This window comes from Pteropus alecto, unplaced genomic scaffold (genome assembly GCF_000325575.1).
Source record: "Pteropus alecto unplaced genomic scaffold, ASM32557v1 scaffold63, whole genome shotgun sequence".
In the NCBI taxonomy this organism is placed as follows: domain Eukaryota; kingdom Metazoa; phylum Chordata; class Mammalia; order Chiroptera; family Pteropodidae; genus Pteropus; species Pteropus alecto.
This window is the reverse complement of record NW_006434897.1, coordinates 1,422,089-1,432,088: the sequence shown is the minus strand read 5'-3', so window position 1 is coordinate 1,432,088 and position 10,000 is coordinate 1,422,089. Positions and strand designations below refer to the sequence as shown.

Sequence of the window (10,000 nt, the reverse complement as noted above, 5' to 3'; positions counted from 1 at the left end):
ATGGCTGCTGAGTGGCTCTCTGCCCCAGCCCTCTGCCTTAATTTCTTTCTTAACTTTCCATCTGCCGCTCGTCTCCCTGCAGCAGAGCAGTAACCTGCCAGCCCCTGCCCAGCTACCCACCTTGGCGCGCAGCAGCCGCAGCTGCAGCCCCTTCCCCCGGGACAGGGAAGGCTGGGCGGGGGTGCGGTGGGGGCGGAGCTCGGCGTCTTGCTGCTGCTGCTGCTGCTACTGCTGCTGCTGTGGCTGCAGCCGCCTGAGAAGCTGCCGCCCCTTGCTCAGATGCTCAGGCCCCGCAGCGCTGCCCTGCGAGGACAGACGTGCGCATCGCGGGCCTGACGGATGAGCTCCCCCGCACCTGCTCTCCCACCTCCAATTTGGCTCCGTGCCGGGCGGCAGCGGCTGCAGCCCCGCGGTGGGGGCGGCCCCCCGGTCTCCGCCCGGCTTCGGCGCGCCGCCTCTGCTCTTTGCATAGTAATTTCAGTTCCTGCAAGCACCCAGCTCGCTCCCGGAACAGGTCTGAAAAGGACTGCCGATCCCGAGCACACCGGAGCCATCCGTGTGGCGCCGAAAGCTTCTGCTTGGGATATGCGACGGGAAGCCCCTGCCACAGCGCAGGCAGTGGTCCCGCGGCGCCGGGGAGAGCCTGGCGAGAGCAGGTAGGCAGGCGACCGGCGGCCACGGAAGGAGACGCCCCCCGCGCCACCTCTGCCCAGCGTCTAATCCCCGGGGACCCGAGCAGAGGCGTGCTTGGTACTGATAGGGAATGGATTCGGTTCCACATTTTACCTGGTAATCCTTTGCCTGTTGCTCTTGTCCCCATCCCATGCTGCGCTCCAGGAGGGGCTGTCTTTCTCACAGGTGATGAATTTCTCTGCAAGGTCATTGCTTCCGTAGGCTCTGGCATTGAAGGTAAATGGAAGAAGATGCTTCCGTTTTTGTTCTTAGGGTGGGGAGAAGAAGGAGGTATTTGTAATCAATGGGGTCTGCACACTGAATGTCCCAATAGGGAGGGTGTGTGTGTGTGTGTGTGTGTGTGTGTGTGTGTGTGTGTTACACTGGCATGTTTCTCATTTTCCTATGCTTATTCTCTTTCAGGTCAAAGCACTATAGTTAATATATAACATATATGCGTTTGTGTGTATATACAAACACGTTTACATATATATAGTCTTTCTTGAGATAGGTGGAGAGAGAAGAAGGGCGGGCAGAGGTTGATAAAGGAAAATCACTGTAGAGACCTGTTCAGTATCTAGAGGTGAACTTTGGAACCAGATTAAATCAGGGTACTAGAGGCTATAGAAATGGTTCTTTGGAAGCGGATTTTGGAAAATATCTGAATACCATCAGCCAATACACACAACAGATCTTCATGCTATCCAGGCAGATCTAAAAGATATAGGCAAAATTTCAGACGCAACAATGGACAGTGAAAGGGGAAAAAAGAGGGCTTCTTAGACACTGGAAAGTGAATTTTGGGTAGTATTCAGGCAAATCCCTGTCAAGTTTAAAGGGGCTTCTGGAGGGGCATTGGGAGGAATCTCTGCTTTAAGTGTAGGCAGTTCAAGGTTAAGAGGATCTGAATGACCAGGAAGCAGCAAAAACGGTGGGGGAAAAGGCAAGAGTTTGGAGGGAGAGGGGAGAAACGGAGCTCTGAGAGTCACCAAGAAGCAACCACATTTTATTAAGGTATCTTCTTCCTGTTACAGCAATACCGTGGATATGTTCCATCTAAATATTTTTAACAAGACCTTTGTTAAAGATCCATCGGTCTATGTTTGCATTTTGTTTTTGCAAGGAATCTGGGTCATGGTGGGACTGTAAGAAACTGAAGTGTTTACAACACTAGCAAAATTTGGAGAGAGAGTTGATTAAGGCTTAGCTTCATGAAATATTTACACATCTCTTGCGTGGGCTTTTGTTTGCTCTTGTTGGTGCTGCTGCATATTTTACTTTGATAATGATTTGAGTATACTTCTCCCAAATGTGCTTATTTTCCAGTTATAAACTATTCTTTCTTTTCCATTGTGTTCACCATTGGCCTACCCTGAGTAACAATTGTGGGAATAAAGATACATGAGTCACAACATAAAGAAGAAAATCTCTCTGTTGCTATATGCAAATAGCAGGAGTTTGTATTAGACAGTGTTCTTTTGAACTAGAATTATGAGGAATATTTTTTGAGTTTGTGCATGCTTAGTAGGGGGAATAGGACGTTGATTCATAAACAGAAAAAAATGTAGTATTTGCCATGCAAGTAGATGTTATGTCATTAGAATTTATTTTGGAAATAGTGCAGAGGAAGTCATGGAGATTCATGTAGAGTGTGTTGTGCTATGGTGAAGCTTCACCTAATCACTAACTAGACTTTTATGAAAATGATGAGGACAAAAATCCTAAGTGCATAGCTTCATGTGAGAAGTGGAAGACTGAAGCATGATATCAATCAGATCAGTCTCAATTAGATGTCAGGTGGGTTCCAACAAACTGCTTTTGAAATTTGGATTTTTTTAAATTGCCTTAATATGCTTGCCCGATACCCTTTATTATTTGTCCTTGAAACAGATCTTTGATTGTGTCTCAAATATACTTAAAAGAATATATTAGATACAACCATCCTTCACTGTATGAATCTCATCACAAAATCTGCAGCTTACAGGGAAGCATTAAACTATCAGTGATGGAATTATAGCATCATAAAAAATTGTCCTCAGAGAATCAAGACATACAACTTCAGCCCCAGCTCAGACTTGAGCTCTTTCAGTGGTAGCTGTTTCTGCCCTTTATGCTCTCATTTATTGATTCATTCATGCATTTAACATACATTTATCCTGAGCTAAACATGGTTCTAGATTGTGGAACCGAAGAGTGCACAAGACACAGTCTTAGCCTGCAAAACTTGGGAGAGAGGGAGGAACAACTTGTTAAGTGCTATGACAAGGTGAGCACAGGGAGCTGTGGAGGCCAGGTTGTGGAGGTGGAGAGGACAAGGACAGTTCCCAGGGATATGAAGGACAAGAGGAACTAGTGTGGTAGAGAGAGAGAAAAGCTGTGACCAAATATGCAAAGCCCCAGGAAGAACAAGTAGCTATAGGCAACTGAAAAACTGAGTAGGTAAAGATGGAAAGATGGGGATAGAGAAGGAAGCAAATCCATCATCAGACTGAAGTCCAGAAGAGCCACTAACTCATCTGGTCAGTCAACTGTTTGATCTGGAGAAGTTAGGTAAATTGCATTCATAATGAGGCTGTGCGTTGTTCACGTTAACCACGTTTATATCTTTCAAATATCTAGAAATCGTATTTACCTTAATTTATAATAGCCTGGTTAAAAGAGAGATGTATCCTTGAGAAAGCCATAAATCTCTATGCCTCAATTTCTTCACACACAAAATGTCTACCACCTACTTTGCATATTGTGAAAATAAAAGAGAATGAAGAAATAGAGATTTGAGTTTTATAGAAGTTCAGGGAATCTTATTTTTATGACAACAACACTCAGAGCAAAAGGATGAAAAATACTGTATATTGTAAGCATTTCATTGTCCCAGGTGACTCCAAAAGAGAAACTGAATAAACAAAAAAATAACTCAGGAGCAGGGGCTAAAGAGAGCCCGAAGGCCACATACAATTTAAATTTTTTTTTTTTAAGTCAAGGAAGTATATACAACAATCCTATAGTAGTAATCAATAAGCATCCTTCTAGAACTGGTCACAACCCATTACGAAGTCAGTTTATTGCATATGATAGCATTTTATTTTTGAAAAAATAAAAGAGTAAAACAGACTAGAAGAGTAAATAAGTATTGTTTATTGAACTTTTTAAAGAAATATATACTTATACATATGTACACACTAGACTATGATGTAAAAACGTATATCTTAGTATGCCTCATGTTTCAGAAAATCTGAAAGCTACCACTTTAAATAATAAAAAGAAGAGATGTTTCCAGTTTGCAAGAGCCCACGAGTCAACTGGGAGATTGGACACACAAGCATTTATGCAAAATTCTGAATGGCAGAATTGCCTGAAGAAAGGCACAACATTGTGACTTACCAGTAAATTCATGGCAGTAAATTCGTGGCGGTACAGTTAGAAAAGAGAGAGATTTTAGGTACTGAACAAGAAAGGCTTCAAGGAGGAGGAGAAACTTGAGCTATTTTACAAAAGATAGATAGATCTGGGTGAGCAGTGAAGAAGGAGAGATGATATAGAAGGAGGAAGTAAAGAATGAGGTAGCATAATGTGAGGTTTATTTAAGAATCATTTAGAAAAAGAAAAAATAAATATCAGCTTGTGGGGATAGAATTGCAGCAGAATTTCTTTTTAGACTCAAGTATTACTTAGGAGTTGCTATTTATTTTATATCTAAGATTTCTTTTCCTAATATGGGTACTTTAAGAATATCTGGACAAAATGGCTGTAATGTCATAAATCTGTTGTTTCCTTCCTCTTATTTATTTGTTTGTTTGTTTATGCAATAATTTCCAGGCTAGACCTTGTCGCAATTGAATTTCGTGGTTGAAATATCGAAATTAGTCTTCGGCCACACCTCCCTGAACAAGCCCGATCCTGTCTGATCTCGGAAGCTAAGCAGGGCTGGGCCTGGTTAGTACTTGGATGGGAGACCACCTAGGAAGACCAGGTGCTGTAGGCGTAAAAAATAAAAAATAAGGGATTGTAAGCTGACAAGGTCCTTGCAATCTGTGAGGTCAACCAAGGGTTGCCTCCCCTAAAATATATATACACACACGCACACACACATACATACTGAAATTATGTGATGCACCACATCATAGCACGATTATTTCATTTCTCAGAATACAAGTACAAAAAGCACAGGGGGCAAGGGTGATCAAGTAATTGTCATAAATGGAGCAAACCCTTCTATTCGTTTCAACAGATCTCATTTCTTGAGTCTCTCATAGGTACAAAACCCTATGCTAGGTACTAACTGTCCTGTGAAGGTGAACCAGACCAGTTAGTACTCATAACCCCAAAACCCCAAGGGCAGAATCTGCTGGATTTTCTCTTTTTGGTGCTCTGTGACTTGTCTGTCAACTGACGATAGTTTTGTTTCACTTAAGATTTTTCAGCTTTCTGATGGTATGAAAGCCAGATGCCTTCAGTAGAATCTGTAGTTTGACTTTTGAGTTTTGATCTTTTTCCTGGCTAGCTACATGCGGTAGGTCTCTCTCATGAGGCTGGACAGAGGCAGCAAGCTGCAGCTCCCAGTTAGCCATGCAAACACAAGAGTAAACAACTGATACTCTACAGTGTATGGATTGTGTTAAAGGATTTTGCCAACTGTAGGCTAATGTAAGTCATCTGAGCATGTTTAAGGTAGGCTAGGTTAAGTTATGGTGTTCAATGTTTAAATGCATTTTCACCTTGAGATACTTTCAACTTCTTTCAGGTTTATGTCCACCTTAAGTTGAGGAGCATCTGTATTTAAATGTTTGTATGCATTTTTTTTTTTTTTTTAGAAATTAACATCATAGTGTTTTGCTTTAGCATAATAGTAATTTGGTGGATATAAAATCAGAGAAGAAAGTCTCTACTTGTGTTTCTGAAAACCTTTCTTGAACTTCTTTCAGCTCGTACTGTCTTTCCCATGATATTGTTGCCCTTTTAAATAAGGCCTTACCTTTTACCAGAAGAACAGTGCCAGTTAAAATAGAGACTCATGGGCTTAAATAAGTTGATTTGGATTGTAGTCAAGTATGGAAATTCACTTTTTTATAAAGATGTCCTGGACTCTTTCATCTTCTTTCTCCGCATCAGAATGTTTAGATGAGTGATAACCTAACTTTTCTTGCATAAGAGTCAAGACTGGGATCATAAAAACATCTAGAGACTGCATTTGAAAAGACATTATTGAATTTCATGGGGAAAATGTACATACTCTTACAATGTAAATGACTTACTGTCTTGAATCCCAGTGAGAAAATGTTTCACAGCTTTTAGCAGGGCATATTGGAGTTGGCAACACGGTAACAGCTCTCTAATTTTTCATGTCTGTAATAAGATTGTCAGCTTTATTTTGAAGCTAGCAGCATAATTTGGGGCCTGAATTATTATTACAAAACAATAATAACTGACCCTTAGCTGGAAAGTTAAATACCATGACCTATTGAATCTGAGTCCAAATCTGGAAGGTGGTGCTTAGAAATCTCTATTTTACAATGGTCGCAAAAGGATTCCAATAGCCAGCTGTGGCCATCACTGTTTAGTCTTGCCTTTACTTATGAGGAAATAAAAAGGTTACAGATGAATTCCAGACAAGTTAATTAACATGTCCTAAATCATGAGCAGGGGCTAAAATCTGGACCTCCTTTTAGCTGATTCTGGGCTAAAAGGAAAAAGAGCAGGACCCAAAGAGAGGTCTAAGCATCTCCTGAGTGATGTGAGGAAAGGGAATCAAAATACCTAAAAAAATTGAGTCAATGCAGTGAGTCCTTCTAAATGACAATGCAGTGATCTCTGTCCCCAGAGTCTGGTGTGGCAGAAGAATTGTGGGGATCAGTTGTGTGATCTGAGGCAAGGCACTTTCTTGGCTTTACACACCAGGTTCAATTTTAAAATGGTAATTCTTGGACCCTAAACCCAGTGGATACCCAGGCCACCCCCAGTAATCGCTTTAGTCAATAGTCACAGCCTGTGACACTTGCAGAAACAAGCAAATGCTGGGGAAAAAAACAACACTAGAGAGTAAAAATCTATAGTCACAGGAGCCTCCAGGGACCTCAGCGCTGTTGCTAATTCAGTAGCGGACAGCTGGACAGAAAGCTCCAAAACTTCTTTAAAAAAATCACATTTGCATCTTCTAATTTCTGGAGGAAAAGGAGTTGCAGAGAATCTTTTTTTAAGCCTGAATTACAAATGGTCCAGCAAAGTGGGATATCTGGTTTAGGGAGGAATCATCAGTTGTTTTATGGGGATAGATTCTTGAATTCTAGATGTTTTTCAGGATATTGATTTCTAAGTAGCCTAAAATTAAAATAACCATATCGTGTCTATGAAACACTCTCTTTCCTTATAATGTACAACTTTGGGTAAATTAAATGCTTGAGGGAGTTCAGTGTTTGTGTTTGCTTTATTTTCTGAGTAATCAGAACATTTTTTCTGTTTCAATTCTTATCAACAATTTTTCTAAAATGTAATAGCCTGGGTGTGTGTGTGTCTTAATAAGTACAATATGGCAAATAACATCAGGTTTTAGAAATTTTCATTGCCTCTGGGTTTTTATTCTGAATTATGTGTAGTACAGGCTCCTGAATATAATATAGAAATTTTTAATTGCTTTTCTTTTTTTACTTTGAAATGAATGTTTTCTCATGATACACTTTTTTAAAAAAAAACTATTGTTCAAAAATACAAAAGATATTTGATCCATTGTGGCTTCTACATTGTTGACTTTGGTCTTTGCCTTTACCATTATGTCATTTTGGAATACTCATTTCTTCATCCTAAATTAGTTTCTCAAGACCCTCCAAACACAGTTTAAAGCTCAATTACATCAGCAAACCTTCTGCGATTCTTATGAGCTATTTCTAACTACTATTTTATGCATAACATGAATTTTATTATACTGTTATATTGTTCTCTAAGCATGTCTTTCTTTGAATCCTATAAATTATTTCCCCTTGAAAACTGCAGGTAAAAATGAAGCAACTAGAATTTTTATGCTAATAAGAATTTTAATTGGAGCCGAGGTTAATAAATGGATATATGCTTCCCCTACATCCTGAATAAGTAAAAATTGCTTATGACAAATGAATATGGATAATTCATCTTGTTTTCATGTTGAACATGTTGTGAAAGCAGTCAGAGAGCAGAAATCTGTCAATGTCAGGGTCAGAGACTAAGCTCTGATTAAGTGCAAGAAAATGCCTGTGCAGCCTCCTTTTACATGGGGATGTTTCTTGTACACACATATAGATTCTCAGGGCAGAAGAATGCTTTGCCATGAGCATCTCAGAGACCTGGTACCCTTTACTTAACCTACCCAGACCTCAAATTTGAGGATATAGTTACCAGATCAGAAATTGGAAACTGGCAGTCTGTAGGCTGAGCAGGAAGATCATATTTTATTTGGCCTGCAGATATATATTTTTAATTAAGCCAATAGTCAAAAATCAGAAGATCTATTGTAAAAAAAAAAAAAAAAATGAAACACAAGCCCACATGTTCTAGGCTAGAGCTGAATAACAATGTGTGCTACCTTTTTATTACACTACAGTCTCCACTATTCCCAATTGTCTCCCTGACACTGAGGCTTCATATAAGTCACTTGTACTCAATAGCTTCACTTGTGTTAGCTAGAACTCATAGGTATTGAGTTCGTGAAGTCTAGACTAGATGTTTTCTCAGTTCTATTGAGCTTTACAATGCTCTGACTGTACTCATGAAATTGATGTGACTGTACGAAGTAGAGAGATCATTGTACTGAATTCCCATAAACTATATAGTGAGAGTCTAAAAAGTTTCCATCAGCGATGTATGTAGCTTCTATGAAGGTTAATAAATACAAAAAGTTGACCTTATCTGTTAGTAAAAGTATAGTGGATTTTGTTTGTTTGCCTGCTTGCTTGCATTTTACTGTATCATATGTGGCCAAAAAAAATTAACAATAATTTATTCTTTTAACTTGACCAATGACTACAATTTTACATTGGATTGCTTTATGAACTTTTAAATGCACCATATCTTTATTTTATGTACAACTCTTTAGGTATACACTAAACTTGTAATAGCCTCCTGACAGGCCAAATCATATCTCAATCTTCCAGGTAATAGTGCATTTTACTTGATAGGCCTGGCAGTTGAGAATAAACTGTCAGAAGTAGTATTGATTCATATCCCAGTTTGTGGTTGTGTCTGTACAGCTGAGAAATGCTCATCTAACGATGGCAGTCGGCTGTGCTTTCAACTCATCAAACCGAAGCTAGTCAGATCACTGCACAGCACAGTCTGGCCACTTGATTGTGTGGAACTGCTCTGTTAATATGGCTAAAAATGAGGTGACTGTGTCAGTGCTGATTTATTCATGTCGTAAATCAAGACAAATGCCCTTTTGAGACAACAAAATGGAAAACTTAGGCAGCTCTCTAAAGTAAAGAAAACTCAATAGCTCTATGAAATCTCTCATTCCTTCTCCACTTCTGCCGCCACTTTCTTTCCTTGTGCACACTTCACTGCATTACACCCCCACATCGTGCCTCCTACTTTACTTCTAAAAACATCCTCACATCTAATTATTAATCCTAAAGTGTCGGTGCTTTAGCAGCTTCACTCCAAGAAGAAAGTGCTGAGAATAGTGTCAGCAGAGGCCAACAGAGGACACTGTGCTACATCGTCTTTATGCTTTCTTTAGAGAGAGTGCATTTCCTTGTAGAATGATGTCCAAATCTTTAAGTATTAGATGCCATGTCACGTAAAAGACCATAGGTGTTAAAGTTTTCTAGGGATAAAGTTAATTTTTTCTTAATGACATTAAATAACATAAATTTAGTCACACTGAAATTTTGATGCATTCTTGTAAAGAAACTGTTCTCCTATTCCCCTGGTGATTATTTTGATGTTTAAAATTGTAATGGTGGGTTTTTAAAAGATCATCCCTTTGGGGTTTGTGGCTTTTAAGTGGTGAGTCTAAGTCTCAGGAAGGGATTATAAAAATTAACCTGAGCTGGATTGGATTGAGAGTATGTCAGTACTTCTGCTTTGTAAATCAAGGAAGAGCATTTTTCAAACTAGAAATAAGAATTTATTTAGGAGATGAAGTATAGACTGTGAAAGGGGGTTCACAGAAGGCCCTGATTTAGGGAAAATGGATGCCTGTATCATTTAATAAATTTGTACTTGAGTACTTGAGATATATACATATATATATATATACGTATATATATATAAACACAATACCATATACACACACATATATATATATATATGGTATTGTGTTTCTTTCTGCCAGCACATTATTTGACCCATTTTCCCACATCTA

At 39.4% G+C, this 10,000-nt stretch overlaps 1 protein-coding gene and 1 non-coding gene across 2 annotated transcripts in view; both read left to right on the top strand.

Annotated features, from left to right (window-relative positions):
• The first annotated feature begins 620 nt into the window (after nt 1-620).
• GPRIN3 (GPRIN family member 3) overlaps nt 621-10,000 on the top strand; it is a 59,846-nt gene continuing 50,466 nt past the window's right edge. The window contains exon 1 of the mRNA XM_006910729.1: nt 621-656. The gene's annotated coding sequence lies outside the window, so the exon portion shown is untranslated. The remainder of the gene's footprint in view (nt 657-10,000) is intronic.
• LOC112478962 lies at nt 4,536-4,654 on the top strand. Its single transcript, XR_003046011.1, has one exon. It is a non-coding gene; the product is annotated as a 5S ribosomal RNA (ribosomal RNA).